At 45.2% G+C, this 18,150-nt stretch overlaps 1 protein-coding gene across 2 annotated transcripts in view; it reads right to left on the reverse strand.

Annotated features, from left to right (window-relative positions):
* LOXL2 (lysyl oxidase like 2) overlaps positions 1–8,916 on the reverse strand; it is a 54,297-nt gene extending 45,381 nt beyond the window's left edge. The window contains exon 1 of one of the 2 annotated variants that reach the window (XM_010302964.2): positions 8,740–8,916. The gene's annotated coding sequence lies outside the window, so the exon portion shown is untranslated. The remainder of the gene's footprint in view (positions 1–8,739) is intronic. The other variant, XM_075736703.1, reaches the window with a different exon arrangement.
* Positions 8,917–18,150: the final 9,234 nt, after the last annotated feature.

Raw genomic sequence — 18,150 nt, forward strand, 5'->3', positions numbered from 1 at the left:
AAATACTGCTATGGAAACATGGTATTTTTCCATTTTTTTGCAGGTCAAGAGGCGAGGCTGAGAGAAAGGAATAAAATAAAGTCCTGCCCCACATCAGAGAGAGTTGGAGGGGAAGAGAGGAAGGAAGCACAACTGCTTTCACAAGGCTGCTCCCCTCCAGCAGCAAACAAAGGGGATTTCCCAAAGTAAATGTATCACAGTGCAGGATACATGCGTTCTGTAAAAATAAAAGGCTCCTAGGTCAAGGCACATTAGTACTAGTCAGACATGCCTGACTTCAATACCTACTAGCGCTGACTTCAAAAGAAACCTCTTACAATGTTTTTCATGGATACAAGATGGGTTTTAGCCCAGAGGATAAACACATGGGCAGAGCAATTGTCATGAACAGTATAAAAAAATCCAAGTAACCTCCTTAGTCAGATCATACCAGAGAAGAACAACATATGTTAGTTATAAGTGAAAATACCGAAGGGGGTGTGTCAAACTTCAAGCCTAGCAGAACCGCAAGCCTAGTGGTCTTCAGAGAAAAAAAAAAAAAATGTTTTTCAGTTTTAATCTTCTTTAAACATCTGTTTTGACCTACTTCATTTTATGTGGCTGTTGTTTCTTGCTACTGCATAAATTGGATATTAAAACCTTCAGCAAATATTAATCAAAAACTAAGTTGGACTGAAACAATCTCTCTCCAAAAACTAAGATGAGGGGTAGCAGGCCCCTGACTTAGCTGAAAGCTACACAGTTGGATTTCTAAAGAAGTCACGACAGCTTTCCCATGGCTGTTCCACACACCCAAGAACGCAGAGCTCTGTTTATATATTGCTGGGACCTTTCGAAGCATCTGGATGGTCTTGCTGCGTAGCAGGCGGCCAGACGAAAGATATTTGAGAAGGCAAAGGCAGATAACGCGTGGTGAGTAGCCTCACAGTCGAGTCCTGGAGGACAGCTAGCTCTCAAGAGATTAGAAGGCACGTCAGTGTAATTAACAGAATATGCCAAATTCCCCTCTAGGTTACAGTTATGTTTCGTGATACTCCAGAAAGCTCCATAGTAAACTAAATAAGAATATTTTACAGGAGAAAAAGATCGACAAACAGCGAGTAACCAGCAGGTCAGCATGTTTCACTCGTCCCTTTTGTGCCAAGGCAAACAATGACCAGCGGTCAGCTCTGCACTCAGGTTAATGGGGGTCTTTCCTGATCAGAGGCCAAGGAATAGCTAAAAGCTGTGCACCACCACTCTCCAGGACTGCTTTCTATTCAAACCAAAGCTCTTGAGTCATTTTACTGAAGGACTTCAGCCAAAAGACACAACAGTTTGGGGAAACCATTCAGAGGCAGGATGTAATAGTTACCAGCCGAGAGCAGTGCTCCCTGAAGTGTTAATTAATAAAGCAGACAGACCACTGCAAGATGCCAGAGCCTTTCAAAAAGTCACAGCACTGGGAGACCCTGCAGTCCATGAGCAGCTGAAGGGGAGAGGGGGGGTCACAACAGACTCCCAGGACACTTTAACTGATACCAAGGTTAGTCAGGGAGACGCTAATTTAGATTATAGTAAATATAGTAGGTGTAATTTTCACTCTTGGCAAAGCCTGGCTGAGTCAGACACCCCAAGAGCCCCAAGACTCCAAAAGGCAACTGCAGGCAGGATTGCTTTTGTTCCCCAAAAGCTTCCCCAAAACCCACCATTTACCATAGAACACAAGAAAACCTGGTGAGGGAGGATAAGGTTGCCCGAGAGGCCCCAGCTCTGCAGAAGCAAGTTTGACTAGCAAAAAGGAATTTTAACAAGCCTGTATGAACACAGTCCCAAACCTTTGCTAAGAAAAATGACCCAGGGCACACACATTTTGTGCTCAGGTCGTACAGCATCATATCTGGTCTTCATCAGGTTCCTGCGAGGATCAGGTAGGGCTCCTCGACGGCCCAGGGGAAGGTACTGGAAAAACATTCAGAAATCTCCCTTCTAGTCCCATTCCACCTGCAGAAACGAATCCCAGAGGAATTCTCCATAAGACCAGAACAGCAGCAATGCTACATGCTTCAGGAGACAACACTGCAGTGTGTACTAGCAACCACAGTCTGCTTTTTCTTCAGGTCATATTACCATCCGCTTCAAAATAGTTACACATTCAAACATTAAGAGACAAAGCTTTCACAGTGTTTGCATCGCCCCAGAAATAAAACCTTCCATACCCAGAGGTCTTGTTTATGGAGGTGCTTAAGAGAAACTATTCAGACTAAGTCACGACATCAGGAAAAGCAGAATCCAGTGGAATTTGAACACAGGCATATTTTAGTATTTCCACAAGAAGCCCAGGTACCACGGGGAAATTTCAGGAGCCCAGTGTGCCCGGCAGTGCCAGGGAAGCCACCCGATGCTGCAGTACTGCAGAGGGCTCTCAGCTTTCTGCCTCCTATCAAGATCGGTCAGGGGGGCAACAGGGAGTTTTGGCATCAGAGACGTTCGGGCATCTTCTGGCAGAGGCATCCGTTCATCTTCTGGCAGAGGCATCCGTTCATCTTCTGGCAGAGGCATCCGTTCATCTTCTGGCAGAGGCATCCGTTCATCTTCTGGCAGAGGCATCCGTCCGTATCCTCCAGGTCAGTTTTTATCGGGAGACAAGACAAGCAGTAACACAGGACCAGTCTAGAGGACTGATAAAGCAGCACATAAAATTTTACACCGCTTCTTTCACTCCACAGCACAACAGCCACGCGAGTCCCGGATTTATTCTTTCCTGGCTCCTCCTGAAATCTCTCTCCTTAGCTACAAGACGTTAGTTGTACTGCACCAGTATCAAAGAGAACTATCACTGCTCTTCAGCAAGAGCACCAAGGACTCGGCAACAGACTCACTTAAGAGCATTTAAAGAAACAACTGTGGACAGTATCAGATAGAAGGCAACTGCGCGCACACATTTATGGTGGCATCATTATAAACCACAATAACAAAATTTAATACAGAAAGTATTTAAGGAAACCCACTCCTCTGCTGCTGTGACCAAGATTTGGAGATGTTTTTTCCCCAAGTCTCAAAGAAAGCTGCACATGCTGACCTTCCTAAAAACATATCTAGGCTTAGATTTGCGAGACGTTTGGTTTGTGCTGGCTATTCCCTTTATTGTAGGGCTCATTCCTCCCCTCACACCCTCATTTTAATAGCCTCCAGTTTTATTAATGATGTAATCCTAGAAGTATATATTTTGGTCTCTCCATTCAAAAGAATCCAAGACAGAACATTAAAAACCTATTGAATAAAGTCAGTGGATAAGCCAGGAAAATACTCCAGGTCTCCTGGCTCTCCATCCTGTACTTCAGGCCATAAGATGATTCTCCATCACCGCATTAACATGTAATTTAAGGCTTTAAGGCATGCTCCTGCTAGCTGCTGACTCAGCCCTTTCCAGGACTCCAGTCTTAAGTCTTGAAGGGAGCAGATGGACACAGGCTTACAAGGAAACCTGCAACAGTTTCATTTCAAAGTAATATTGAGCTTTTACTTCCTCAGAGAATTCACCAGGTGAAACTAATAGGGTATTCATCTTCCCAAATCAAAAGCCTGCTCCTACCATCAAGGATCCCGCTTTTAATTTCACCAAATCATCCAAACAAAGCCAGAAACACCAGCTTTCCTGCTCCCATCCTTGGCCAGACAACAAAAGGAAAGCCTCAAGTGGTTGATTTCAGTCCTTTGTGACTGGAGATCCAGCAACGCTCCGTTTGGCTTGGCATCCATCAGGAGGAAGAGACAATTAGCACTCCGACCACTGCTGGCACGCCTGGGTCTCGGCCAGGAGCACCAAACAGTTGGTATTCAACCACTTGAAACGGTACTGCCTGAATCATACACCCCGCGTTTCCAATTCCATGCCCCATCGCCCAAAGTGCATTCCTCAGGCACACTCACATCCCGCAGCAGGCACGGCCAGGGGACGGGAACAGGATTTCCCACTACCACAGAAGCAGTTCTCCAGCCAAGACAAGGGCAATTCACACCGGCCCCTCTCCAGTACTACTGGAGTGAACAGAAACGTTACCGCTTACTGGGGTAAGAGCTCAGGTACGTTCTCTGATTGTTCCAAGAGACTCAGCCCTGCCGCGGGCACTAGGGCTAATGCTTTTGTAGATTAAATCCCCACTGATTATAAACCCTGGTGTAAACCACGAATAAGAGCCCTCTCGTTCATGCTCTGAAAGCGCTACGACAAGGCCAGAGAGACCAAGCAATGCCAATAAATCCAAATCTACAGCAAAGACCCATTAGCCAGAGGAGCAATGTAAGACCAGCACTTCCCCCAGGGGTTAAGAAGCGGACACAGTTAAGCAGGGTGATCATCACTCTTAACCCTCTTCCTAGAAATCCCCAGACATCGTTCAGATTGACTTCAGAGAGGTTGTGGAGGCCCCATCCCTGAAAGTGTTTAAGACCAGGCTGGATGAGGCTTTGGGCAATGTGGTCTAGCAGAGGGTGTCCCTGCCCACAGCAGGGGGTTGGAACTAGATGATCTTTGAGGTCCCTTCCAACCCAAACCATTCTATGATTCTATGACTTCAGCATAACTGAACCTGCCTTGGAAAAGAGCAGAACAGCGTGGGCTTGATAACAAAACTTGTGTACGGTGTGCTGCGATGGCCTCTGCAGGGAGGAGATGCCATCGTGCCACACCTGATGGGTGAGGCAAGCCCCTTCGAGTGTCAGGACACAGCCACTTTTAGGAAAGGCAGCTAAGACTGTGCTGAAAGCAGAAGCTGAATGACTGAAGGAAGCTGAAATGCTGCTGGGTTCATCTAAACCATACACTAAAGGTTTTTATCAGTAAAACGCTGTATAGGATTCAAGAGCAAGCAGGACAGCAGAAATCATTTCAGGATAACATTTTGATATGTTACAATCCAGAGACTCTGCCATCCTTCTGGTTTGCGATATAACCCACTAGTGGTCACTCTGAGGAACAGATTTCCTCTAGATTTCTCTCCACAGTTGAGGAGAAAAGAACTGACGCCTATTAGCCAGTACCACTGAGCTGTTGCCCTTTGCTCCATCCCTTTCACTCAGGCTCCCTGGAGCTCTCCGATTAGCGTAGGGCTTTCATAAGTCTCTCTAGAGAGCTGACACTGCTCAGGAACTGAAACCTGCTACCAAGGAGTCAAGAGCTTAAGAAAGCAAATTTCACATTATTACAAACTGGCCAAGGCCAACCAGTAGCAAATTCAAGAGTTGTTTACATCAGGGAAGCTACCAAATGCAATTTGCTTCTTCTAGTCTGTTGGGAGGCTGCAGGGAAAGAAAGCGCAAACGCCCACAGCAGAGGTAAAGCTTGCACAGTCCAAAGCTATAGACTTGCCGCGACTCTACTAGCCACAAGATCTCACTCAAGAGAAACAACGTTATTTAATAATTACTAGAGAACCTTCTGGCCTCTGCTTCACATTCAAACATACATACATACACACACCCCTTTTTATTTCCTCCCAAAAGCTTACTGAAGTATGTACTACCTGGAACAGAAAACAATTTGGAGTGTTTGCCAACTGCTAAGGATAAACTACAAGAGACAGCACTTTGAACAGACAGCAAATAGAGATGTACATAGCCCAGGAATCACTTGCTATTGAAGCTAGACAAGAGAAGAGAAGCTCTGACGGATGAACAAACATACTAGTTAGGAGAGTAGGAAAGAAAAGGCACTTTGCTTGTGTTTTCTTTTAAAAGACAGCTACAAGTCTAACAACAGAAAAATCAGTGTTTGTGGAAGTTGCCTAACCAAAGCCTGTTGCATCATTGATTAGATCTATGAGATCCAAATGTTTAGGACTATGCTGCTCTCCAAAGTTGCAAGGACATAGCAATTTTTACAGGACAAAACACCCAGATCCATGGTCAGCATGTTTCATGAAAGGGCTCAGCTGAACGCTTCTTACAGCTTCCAAACCCAGGCCATGGCCTCTTCTCAGCTCTACTTCTTCAACAATTCACATTTGCTTTCAGTTTTAGCCCCTTGATGCATTCATTTATCTTAGAAGGCAAAAAAGCTTGCCTGGGGATCAGATGGACAGTCACAGCATCTTCTCTCCACGTCACGGTTGCAATTCAAATATGCTTCATTTTGGGAAGTTCTTTATTTTCCTTATCTCTTCCCTTTGCCTGGTGTCAGAGAATGAAGACGAATAGAGATGTGAACCATGACAATTCTCAGGCTCCTGGCCAGCACCAGCTGGCTGTTCCACAGACCTTGTGCTGTACTCTTAATAGGAAACAGAACTTATTCCCAAATATACTTCCAAGACAATTAAACAGAAAAAGTGATTTTTTTTTTTTTAACCTAGCAGTATAAATTCTTTAATTTGCAGCTAGTGGATGCAATTACAATGACCAAGCAATCTGTCTATACTTAGTAAAACCAGGAGTAGCAACTAGAGCTATCTGATTCGACTTCTCTTTTCATGAAACATACAATTAGCTCATGACACAGACAACTGATTTATGAATAAAGACCCTACAAAAAGGTACCACATTAAAATCCACAGCAGACACACACGCTCAGAGCCAGATATGTGCATGACCTAAGTTTGAAGAGCATTAGTAAATACTAGATATCCTCCAAGGAGGAGATCCCCCTCATACCCCTGCGTAATGCTGTCTTAATTAATACAGCCTGACCCATCAGCAGTGCAGACGCAGGACAGGTTGACTTCAGAACAGCACATCGTTATCCCTACGTCTGCATTCTGATTTTATTATCCCTTGAACTAACAAGCCTCCCTCAGCATTTCTACAGATTTGGAGTGGGACTTTTCCTTCTCAGTGCGTATATTTGCAGACATTCATAGTAAACATGTGTCTGCGCACACACGCGCTCCCAGAGCATTTCATAGAAAGTGCTTTGCAAACTAACTGACTGGTTGATCTGCTAAATCATTCCGTCCGCTGGAGTTGCCCTAAGAAAGGACATCATTGTGGTTTTAAACAGCACCAAGGATGTTATGAAACAGTTCAGGAGGAGAAAGAATAAAAGGTTGAAATAAACGTAAAAGCAAGAAACAGAAAAAACAGAAGGGAAGTTAGTTGTACAGTAAGGTAAAGGCAATGAACTTGGGAGCTGAACTATTGAAAAAACCTCCATAGAACATTTCTAGGCATGCATTTTGGGGTCTCTGCTTAACTTGCAAAAGGCTAGCACTTTCAGCAAAGCACATGGCTTCTCTATTAAATCACCCTGCTGAAGACAAAGGCATTGTCCTCTAGTACATCATCAGCACCCTCTTCAATCTGGGTGGCTTTTCCAAGCCGCTAAAACTTTCTCAAAGGTTTTTCCAAAGACCTAATCTCAGCACTCACAAAACACCACACTGGATTTGACTGGAGAGCAGACAACCTTAGAGATATATTGAGCCTCATCACCACCTGACCAAAGTATTAAACCTCACATTAGTAGCCTGTCTTTGGGGGTGCTTTCCAACATCGTCCTGCACTGCCAATAAGATCACATGAAATTCATTCCTGCAGCAACAAGCATCCAGCACACTACACTGAAGATGTAGTTTCTCCCTATATGCTTTGCTATTACAGTAGTTCATGCTAATATTTCATTTTATGTTTTCTAACTGCTCTCTAGCTTCCAACCAAGGAAATTCCACCACTGTGGGTGGCTCAATACAGACGAAACTGGCAAGTAGGACCCCCTAAAGCAATTATTTTCAGCCCCTATTCAGTACAAATTTGAAAGCACTGCAATGTCATCTTATGAGCTGATTATAGAGATGCTAAATAGTTTTCCCACTACACTCCCCGATAGCTAAACTTCCTCTATAGTCTTCTAAACTATCTTGGTCTATAGATCTTTTTTTTACCCCCCCCACAGTAACATATGTTTAAATTAGACATCAAAAATCCATCTAAAAGAAGGCAAAGTTATTTGTGTGCATGCTGAAGAATCAGAACTCAAACTGGGCTAATGCTAATTCCAGACAGAAACATCCTGCAACTTTTCAGGTAGCTACCACTGCATCTCCTAGAGTCATCCTGAAAACTACTGTGATTGCTGCATGATAAAACAGCTTAAAGAAAGTTACTGGTAGGCTGAGGGCTATTTTCAAGGGGCTCTGAATCCCAAGCAATGACACAGAAAAGTTTCTTAACTAGGGACATAACTGTTTTGCACCTTCTGCCAATGGGAAACATCTGCACTGAAGCTTTTTCCTCTGAAAGAGCACTCTGAAATCCAGAGAGGAGAATTTAAACTGCTTCTGAAGTTTAGCTGGTAACATTTACACAATGTTGATGGCATGTACTGTAGCTTTTTGGTCTAAATCAAGCATATTTTAATAATATTACAGAATATGCATTGCCTGAACTTGTAGACAGTTTGCAACATGTCTTTTTTTATTTCATCTGTGCATGCCTGTGAGCAAGGGGAGAAAATCTTTAACTTGGTCACAATGTCTTTGCAAAGTGACACTGAATATCTGTCATCCCACCCCTGCCAAATCAAGCCTCAGGGGACAGGAATTCAAAGAAACACCTACCTTCTTCCCAGCCTGTTATGCCTAAACATCATATTTTATAATAAACTGATGGGAGAGAAAGAAAATACATTCAAAGACAAAAGGGAAGAAGTGAAATCAAACTATCAGCCCCGAAGCAAGAAAGGGTTAGAAATGTTTAAACTAATTCATCATCCCCTTCATTTCTGGCAATAATGCCACTGTTCTGGCTCGGCAGGACCGCGTTTACCTTGGAGTTAGTGGTAGGCTGTGCTGGGGGTGACCTCTGCCTTGTCGTGCTTCATGAAGTTCTTTCTTCTGGGCTGAGCGTGCCGTCTGAGTGGTCCCCTCTGCGCTGGAAAATATCCTGCAGCCAGAGAAATATGCTGCGAGAAGCTGCTGCTTCCTGGCAAATTTCACTAGAGTTAGTCAAGCAAACCCCTCCCAAGACCCAGCCCCTTTAGCCTCAGCTCATAGCGGGTGATATCATGGGCTTGTCTTGTAATCTGAGCAGAAGGACTGCAAAGAGAAAAGAATTGGGGGTAGGGGGGGAAATCTAGCCAGGGTTGCAAGGAAGGAGGTGGATTAGGAACAGGAATGCTTTCTCAGGACGTTTCTAGAGAACAAACATTGAGAATTCTATCAATACCAGTGTTAAACAATCCGCTGTGATCACAGCAGGTTTTAAGCACCCCAGTCTGATTTGGAGCCTCCCAGTACTAAGCATTCTACAAACAGAGGAGCGCAGCGTCTTATAGTACAGCATCTTCAAACTTACACCCCTCTCTAGAGTTTGTAGCATTTGCCAGCTCCTCAGGTATTGCCCACCTTAACCCTTCAGCATCCGGCAACTGCTTTTCCAGCAGCTCGATATTCTTAAAGCTCCTCACTACAGCAGCTCAAACCAAAACCATCTAGATCTGCAGCAACAATTACTCCATATTCCTTAATGTCCTGAGGACTAACCAGACACTAAAAACAATTCTCCACAAAAAACAACAGATCAATTAAAATTCCCAACCTCTGCTGTGTCAGAAGATTCAGAGCATCTGTGGTGCGAACAGTTAGCAGTGAAATAGTAACACCGGTCTGAGCCAGTTGAAAGAGTTCTTCTGTCAACAAGTAGTAGCTACATCACTTAGGCATTATTCTGAGGCCACTGTACACTTCTGAAATCTTTTCAGCTAGAGGGGGGGTTGTGTTTTTAAAACGGTCTTTTTTTTTCATTTAGGCTTTTAATGCATCATAACAATTCTATTCAGTTCCATTTTCTGTTACCATTTTCTGTAAACAGTGTCTTTCAAATCTCTATTACAGACAAGACCTTGAAATTTTGTCTTCTGACCCAATTTTGGATAGCAACACATTCTGAAGTGTCAGCATTTCCCAAAGAATGGAAATTTATTTTCCCACCAGCTTTGACCTTGGGTATTTAAATCTATGTTCAATGGGTTTTCAAACAAGTCTGCAGAAAGTTGATAGGAACAGAAAGAACAGCAGGTATTCCCAAAGGCTAACTTTTGAAGGAATATCCCTATTTATTTCAGTATATTCATATTTGTAAAGGACTTTCTAGCAAGCCCTACCCTAGCACAGGACTGCTGCCTATAGCACACTCTTCCAGGTTAGTCCTGCCTGGTTTCACATCAATTCTCAAATTAATTCTATTAATTATTTTGAAAAGTTCAATTGCTTCACCCACATCTCTGGATACATTTCCAGCACTGTAACACCAAACCTACAAGAACACGTCTGTCATCAGACTTCTCCCTTTTCCCAGGCTTTTTCATCACTTCCTACACAATTTACCCACACCGAGTAGTGCTCTGAGCAGGAAGCAGGCGTAACTCCATTTTCTCAATGCCAACCACAGGAAAAGCAGCATTTGTTCTTAGTCCCAGCTGCTCTGGCACTGATGTGCAGGGCTTCCCCTCTCTCTGATGCCACCTTTTATTGGAAAGGGATATTGCACTGAACTGGGCACCAACATCAGAGGAATCTGCAACATGCTGGAAACAGAAAGGAAGCTAGTTTGGTAGTGTAATGCAGCTCTGCATAATTTAAGCAAGGTCATAACTCTTCGCTGAATGAACTGACAATACCAGAGAAGCTCAACCTTGCTTACAAGAGACTGTAGAGCGTTCAGCACAGAGTCTCTCTTGCTGTTTCACAGGTTCTACATGAAGTGATCTGGTCCAGAACTGCGGGTTCAGCCCAGCACAAGAACGGGCCTGTTAGCGGCACAGCAGGCTGCCAAAATGATACTCATGCAGAGGAGACCACACCAGCTGACAATATTGGTAGAGTGATGACAATCACATTCCCATGAGCTGGCAAAGCCTCTTGCTGGGCAGTACCCCAACGTCAAACGTGTTGTTAAAGGAGAAAAAAAAACAACTAGAGAGAGGACAGTTGTTTCTTGCTGTGATATAGAGAATATCAAGACATCAGGACTCAAACCCAGGATGCCACTGAAATGGAGCTTGACTCTTCTTCGCAGGGAAGCCAGCATGAGTGGTAAGTAGCAGCAGGTTTTGCAGCTAGTCCACAGTGCCCTAATTTTCTTGTACCAGGAATGGTCCTGAAAGGTGAAGTTTGGGGTTGTTCAGCCTGGAGAAGAGAAGGCTCCAGGGAGACCTTAGAGCACCTTCCAGTCCCTGAAAGGGCTCCAGTAAAGCTGGAGAGGGAATGTTGTCAAGGGCAGGGAGGGACAGGACAAGGGGGAATGGCTTTAAACTAAAAGAGGGGAGACTGAGATGAGATCTGAGGAAGAAATTCTTCCCTGTGAGGGTGGTGAGGCACTGGCACAGGTTGCCCAGAGCAGCTGTGGCTGCCCCATCCCTGGCAGTGTTCAAGGCCAGGTTGGATGGGGCTTTGGGCAACCTGGGCTAGTGGAGGGTGTCCCTGCCCATGGCAGGGGGTTGGAACTGGATGGGCTTTGAGGTCCCTTCCAACCCAAACCAGTCTGGGATTCCATGATATGCTGCAAATTGCAATTAGCATCATGGCTATCCGCAGAGCTCCACCTGGTGGGTCAAGCCCAGCCAGACTCACCTCACTCAGTCTCAGGGACATCAGGGGAAAAACCTGTCACAGCAGAAGCTCCACAGAGCTGTTTCAGACTGGCAGGAAGCTGAAGGCAGCTTGGCCAGAGGAAGGAATGTGTGAGCGTCTGCTGATCAGGGCATGGAGAAACATGACAGCCTGCTGGAGGAATGTTTGCTGAATGCCCGGGTCGGGTAAGGATACAAGCAGCAAATTCCATGCAGGCTTCCAGCTGATGGAAGAGCTCGCTGGTTGCATAAAGCCAAACATTCAGCAGGAATTCAGCAAAGCTCCTCAAGGTAACACACTGGATCCAGGGAATTTGCTGCCCCCTTCATATTGCAGCTGGTCGAGACCAAAAGAAAAGCACCTAGCAAAAAAAAAAAAAAAAAATTAGAAAACTTCTCAAAATCATATAGTCTACAGAAAAATAATGCTGCTCAAACTGGATTTGCATCATTTGAACTGGTGACCAGGGAAACCACTTGCCAGGCCCACCAGCGATTCTATCACCTCCCAGCCTGTTTAACCATCAGCTCATTACTCTTTGGGCTGTATGGAGTTTGCTGCCCTTTGCCAGGAGGGAAGTACAAATCTACCACCCCAGATCTTATCCTCTCCCCAGCAGTAATCTTTCAGCTTCTTCCAACAAAGGGGCAAAGATGCACCCTTGTGACAGCAATACCATCGCTAACAGCAGGCACCAATTTTCTGCATTCAGCGATACCACACATAACAGTATTTTCATGCAAAATACTTGTACAAGTACCAGCTACAGCTGAATCTGCCTCTTGGCCATATGCACAGCCATCATTTCAGGTCCACATCCCTTGCTTACATGTTTTCATCTGCATCTGCCTGAAGGACACGCCTTGCCATATGGACAAGTCAAGGCTGGTTTTGACCAGGTAGTCACAGTCATGGTCCATGCTCCCAAAAATTAGGCATGCACTATTAGGTTCTATAATCTCTCTTCTCCAATTTTCAGTTCTTTTAAAAAGAGAAGGCTCATTGCCTCCCCAAACCTTGTGTTTTCACCCTGTAGACTCTCTGGAGCCACAAGCTGACTTGACCTTTCAAATTCACAGGGCAGATACACTAAGCTCTGTAAAGGTTGCTCCGCACAGAGATGATCTAGGCGATACCTAAAGAACTGAAGGACCTGACTGCTCAGTAAGAGCATTACAGACACGTGGCAATTTTCACGCCAATTGGCCCTACTGGAAAGTACCTGCCACGTGTAATTGCAGAGCTAGATCCCTGCTTTTTCACTCACACACACCAGCGATTCTGGAGAAGTAGTTCTATGCATCCTCAAAAAAGGCATAAACCAGTTTATATAATATGTTTAATCTCTACTGGAATTTCTACGATTTCCATGTCAGGAGTTTGGTTCTATAACTGTTATTTGGTTACTGCCAGTTGCTGTTGAAAGGACTGTCAACTTGTGCTGCTTCTCTCCAGGGAGGGACCCTTGCATGACAGTTCTTTTGCAGCCAGAAAAGCTGGAAAAAATGATATTCGTTTTCTGTAAGAAGTAACTTCAGCCTTTGAGATCTCTCTCTCTCCTCCTCTGCACATGTTCTAGTCTAACGGTCAGTGCAGTGCAGACAATGACCACATCATGCTTACTTTCCATCACCCACTTGATTTTCCATGCTTTGCAGAGTCACCCCCTCAAATATACAGGCCTCATGACTTCTCAGTCTTGCAATTCATATTAGCTCACTACACACAGCTGACACCTCAGTGCTCTATAAAAACATTCCAAAACAAGATCTCTGCTGAAGTCCAGACTCTTAACAAATGGCCCATCCAAACAGAAGCGCAGATCAGCCTCACACGAGATCTGCAATAGACCTGTGTCTTCCAGCTCTCAATCTGGTGCATCATCTAAAGAGTAACACACCTTCAACATCCATTAACTACACCTATCTCTGAGCAAATGAAGGGCTTGTACATCAAGGTGGGGGAAAACCTGAAGCCCCAAGAAATATTCGTAGCAGATATATTTCTGCAGCAGGCACAGGGGCTCAGAGATGATGTCTGTCCTTGTACACGTACAGCTGTTCCTTCTCAGTCCCGGGCAGTTTGAACAATAGAGCAGCACATACCTCTTCCTTGTATTTCTCTCCTTAACCTTTTGACAAAGGGGTGGGGGGAAGCCAGTTAGGACTGAAATCTCCCAGGTGGAATGTGAGCTTCTGGTTTTCCTAGGCCAAGGAAGACCCAGCACAAGGCACTTTGCAAGTACTGTCCATTCTCTATCTGTAAGAGCAATTACTCAGAGATCCTGGCTGTCTTTGAGCACTGATTCAAGGAGTCAGTTGTTGAAAGGCAACTTCCCCCACGCAATCTCCTGACAAAATGCAGGTGGCATACAGTATGCGACCAGCACGCACCAACATCCTTCCCTATACGTACAGGTTCCCTCTGTGCAACTTAGCCATCCAGGAGATGATTATAGAAGGGTGTAAATGAAATTTTACCCCTAAAAAATGTGAAAAGAGTGAGATGTCTAGAAAGGTAAAGAGTTTGAGAAATCCAGCTTCACCAACTGGAGGCAGTGACACCACTGTGGGAAAGCAGCATGAGCTAATCCCACATGTGCAGAGAACTGACTCATGCACTAAAAGTCCGGGAAGGAGGGTTGCATTTTATCTTCTACTCCCAAGGGATGGTAGAGGTCCTGGAGGCTTACCATCCCCTCCCACTAGATGGCAAGAGTCCCCCTCCTAACAGCAGAGCCTTGGCAAGCACAGACTTTGTGTCCAGGGTCAGGCCCTGAAGAGCACTGAGCAGACAGAACTGGCCTCACATCCATTCTGTCAGGATTTATTTTGCTGTGATTAAGAGAGCTATGTCCCGGAGAAAGGGAGAAGAGGGAAGGAACTGAACAGAATAAGGCCGTTTGGTTGTAAAAGGGGGAGGATGCTCAAGAACACACCATATTGGTCTCCATTACTCCCAGGCAAATGAAGCAAATCCCTCCTCATCCTTAAAAGGCGTTATGGAAACATCTGGTTTAACATCTTTTGTGCTGATTCACTGTGACAGGCCAAGGAACATGTCCTAACAAGGACAGTCTCTGCTAGCGGTTCTGCTCTTAGGCAGAAACTAGAACAATTAGTTCAGGGACAGAGACTCCACTTGCTGAATTTCCAAGAGAGCTCACTACAAGGCCAGGACATGGGATGCAGAAGGGAACAGCTATGTAGGAGATGCATGACACACCCTTGTGTCTAATCCCACCATTTCATTAATGCCCTTCGTGTCTATGTGATCAGCAAGGAGTTAAGGACCCTCAGCTTTCATGGCAGACAGGTTACCCAAGACTACTGCCTTCCACCATTTATTACCACCTGCCAAAATTTGGCCACAGCAACCTAGAAAGCCCACCTAATGCAGAAAAAAAACCTGGCACTGTTAAGAGTCTTGTTTGCAAGTCACTAGTGGAGCAATCAGCAGAAGAGAAATGCTGGTAAAGTGCCATACATGCAAGACCTAGGAACAGAAAACTTCTGCAATCTGTAGGTTCAAATCCTGCCCTGCTCTGCACCTTATTTGTAGCAGGGAATGTAAAACTGGTAACTTCCAGCATCCAGGAAAGCATTTGGAGTTCAGGAAAACCTGGACATCACATTTGTGTCTTAAGTGCATTTGTATGTTGCCTGGTACAAGCATGCTGAGCTTTCGAAGATGAGGGGTCTAAAAAGTATCTCCAGCAACACAAACCACTCACCATCGAGGAAGACACCGCTAAGCCAGTCCCAAGCAATTTCCCTTGGAGGGAAGCGCCACCTCCTACCAATCCAAAGACCTTCAAGCACAAGCAGTAATTGTCATCCTCCCATTCTTTAAACAAAGAGAAGGTGACCTGAAAAAAACAACTGTCAGGACCAGGTCCCCTGAACACTACACACACAGAGGCTGGTGCCCAGGGAGAGGGACACAGCAAGTCCTCACGAGGCTCATTTCGGCTTTCAATGAGCTTCATGCGTTATTTAGTAGCAACAATGGCAGAAACAATGAGAGAAGAAAGAACAAGGTGCCCCCGATCAGGCATGCCATCAAATCACTACTATTGACTGTCCCCTTCATTAAGGGCTACAGAGATGGAAAACCCTTTTGTTTCCACAAGCTGCAGGGCTAGAGATGGTGTTTCCAGAGGAGCCCTGTGCCTCCTCCCTCCCTCCTCATCATACCCTGCCTTTCTCATGAGCATACTTTTGTCTCCCAACCACTTCTTCCATTAGGGGCCACATTTAGCCTTGTTCCCTGTTTGCTTTAGACATTTTCCACACACAAAAACACAACAACAAAAAGAAGAGTGATACATTTAAGAGGCCATGAAGCCAAAAGCTTCAGTATCATTTGCCTGTCCTTTCCAGGTGACTGGGATAGGTCAAAGAGCAGTGCCCTTGCCTCCCCTCTGTGCTCTTCTGCATGCCTTACCTGGCCTTAATGGACCTGGAGAAAGGACAAGGTGAATAGGAGAAGCAGAAGAAAGAAAATAAAGCATGTTAATGCAGAAACAGACACAAACAGATAAACATTACCATTGTGACTTCGGAATCCGAGCCCAGGAACAGGCACTGAGTGAAAACAGGTATTGCTAAGTCTCTTAAAGGAATCATGTTTCCCTGGTGTTGTTTAGTGTAGTCTCCTTGGAGCAGGCTTGTCCAGGGGTGGGATGGAAAGGCTTCCTTTTTTTCTTTTTTTCCCCCTTCATCTGGAGCTGCAAGAATAATATGGTTTTAGTCTCCTTCTCGGGAAATATCACAAAAAAACTTCCTCCTCTTCCAGACCCCCTGCCCCATCCTGCAAACCCCTATTGGGGGGAGGGAAGAAAAAAAGAAACAAAAAACCCCAAACAACCACACACATCCTATAGTTCTAACTCATAAGACACTACAGCCAGATCTTCAAAGAAGCTAAGAGCTGAATTTGCAAACACTTGCCACAGGATAGTTCAAGCACCAAAAAGCACAGCAGTCTCATAAATGCAGGCATTTAGGTTTGGCACTTAGCTGATTGCTTTTGAAAATCTGTGCCTCCTCCCCATGCCTTGTGGGCTTTAAGCTCTTAAAGCAATTAAAGGCACCCGCGCATCTGTCAGCCTCAATATAGCAACCGCTAACGTGTGATGAACTTGCACAAAGCCCTCGCAGGAAGGGCCTTGCTCAGTCCTGCCGTGTGGCTCAAGGTCCCCGCGCCACTGGGGGCTGGATTGCCAAAGCCTCCTTACCCCTGAATCAGCAGCACTTGGAGCACCCCAGGAGGTGCCCGCAAGGAGCTGGCTGTTCCCCAGCCCATCCCATCGGCCTCACAGACACACCAGCAGCGAGGCTCTGGGAGCAGAGCAGTCTGCAGGGTGCTCCAGTTGCTTCCTCACACGGACACACTCTCCGAGCATGCTACAAACCCGTACGTACGTATACAATCAGATTGACATGCTCAGCACCATGTTGTTGTTAGATTCACAGCCTAAATCTGCTGAAATTCCTCTCAATACATTTATTCCTCTCTAAGCAATCCTGATCTACCACAGGACTGCTGCTAAATCAATCCAAAGCTACCAGTCAGTTTTAGGCTTGGTTTATCCACTTGAGGTCCTCACTGCAAACCACTCTGCACACTTTCCTCCCCTCCACAGCATCCTACTGCCCTTCTACTGCACCTTCCCCATGGCTCCACAGCAATGAAAAACTCAAACCCACCCATTCTCCAACAGGGCTAAAAAAACCTTCAATTTGAAAGAAGAATACCTCAGATAAGCAGGAATGCACCCAAAGAGGACCAAGGCATAACACAATCTGTTCTCCCACAGCCTTGTGTTCTCCCAGCCCTTATAGGCTCTTGCTCCTAATGAGCACAATGGATCTCTCCTGTGCACCTTTAGGAAACTTAATTAACCCAGCTGCCTCTCACTGTGCTCCCTATACCTGTGTGAGATCAAGGAGCTTAACTCCCAGTTTGTTGGAAGCAAATGGGCTCCCAGTGCTGCTTTCACACAGTGTACTCAGCTCCCTGAAGCTCTCTAGACTCCTACCAGGGTGTGAGACTGTGTGGGTTTAAAGAATCTCAGCCTCTTTCCCTTAAATCTTTCCATGAGCATTATGACCATAAAGACATAATGGAACAGAAAACTGCACAAAAAAAGAAAATACAAATCCACTAAGCAACTGGGGGAAACAGAGTTTATTGGAAGAAAAAAAAAAGAAAAAAGCTGTGAAAGTGAGGATCAATGACTAGCACTACCATGACAAACTGACCCTTCTCATGCACAGGGAGGGGCAGCTGAGCATTTAATGAGGTTTCTTAAAGATCTTCAAGAATTTTGGAAAGCAAGTCCCCAAGCAGGTAAGAGCCAGCTGGTTTTAGTTTGGAAGATAGTGTTCCCCACCCCACTCAGAAGCACCTTGACACCTGCTTACCTTATCAAGCAGTTTACCCCCCAGTATCTGAATGAGGGGGATATACAGATCTAAAATGGCTCTGTGCACTACCTTGCCTGAATGAAGAAAGCTTGTTTAAGTTTCTAGGCCTTACACTTGTTTGAATCTGGTTTTTCGTGCACTGCTTAGATTTTTAATGAACAATAGCTGCTCCCACA

The sequence above is a fragment of the Balearica regulorum genome, chromosome 27 (genome assembly GCF_011004875.1).
Source record: "Balearica regulorum gibbericeps isolate bBalReg1 chromosome 27, bBalReg1.pri, whole genome shotgun sequence".
NCBI lineage: Eukaryota > Metazoa > Chordata > Aves > Gruiformes > Gruidae > Balearica > Balearica regulorum.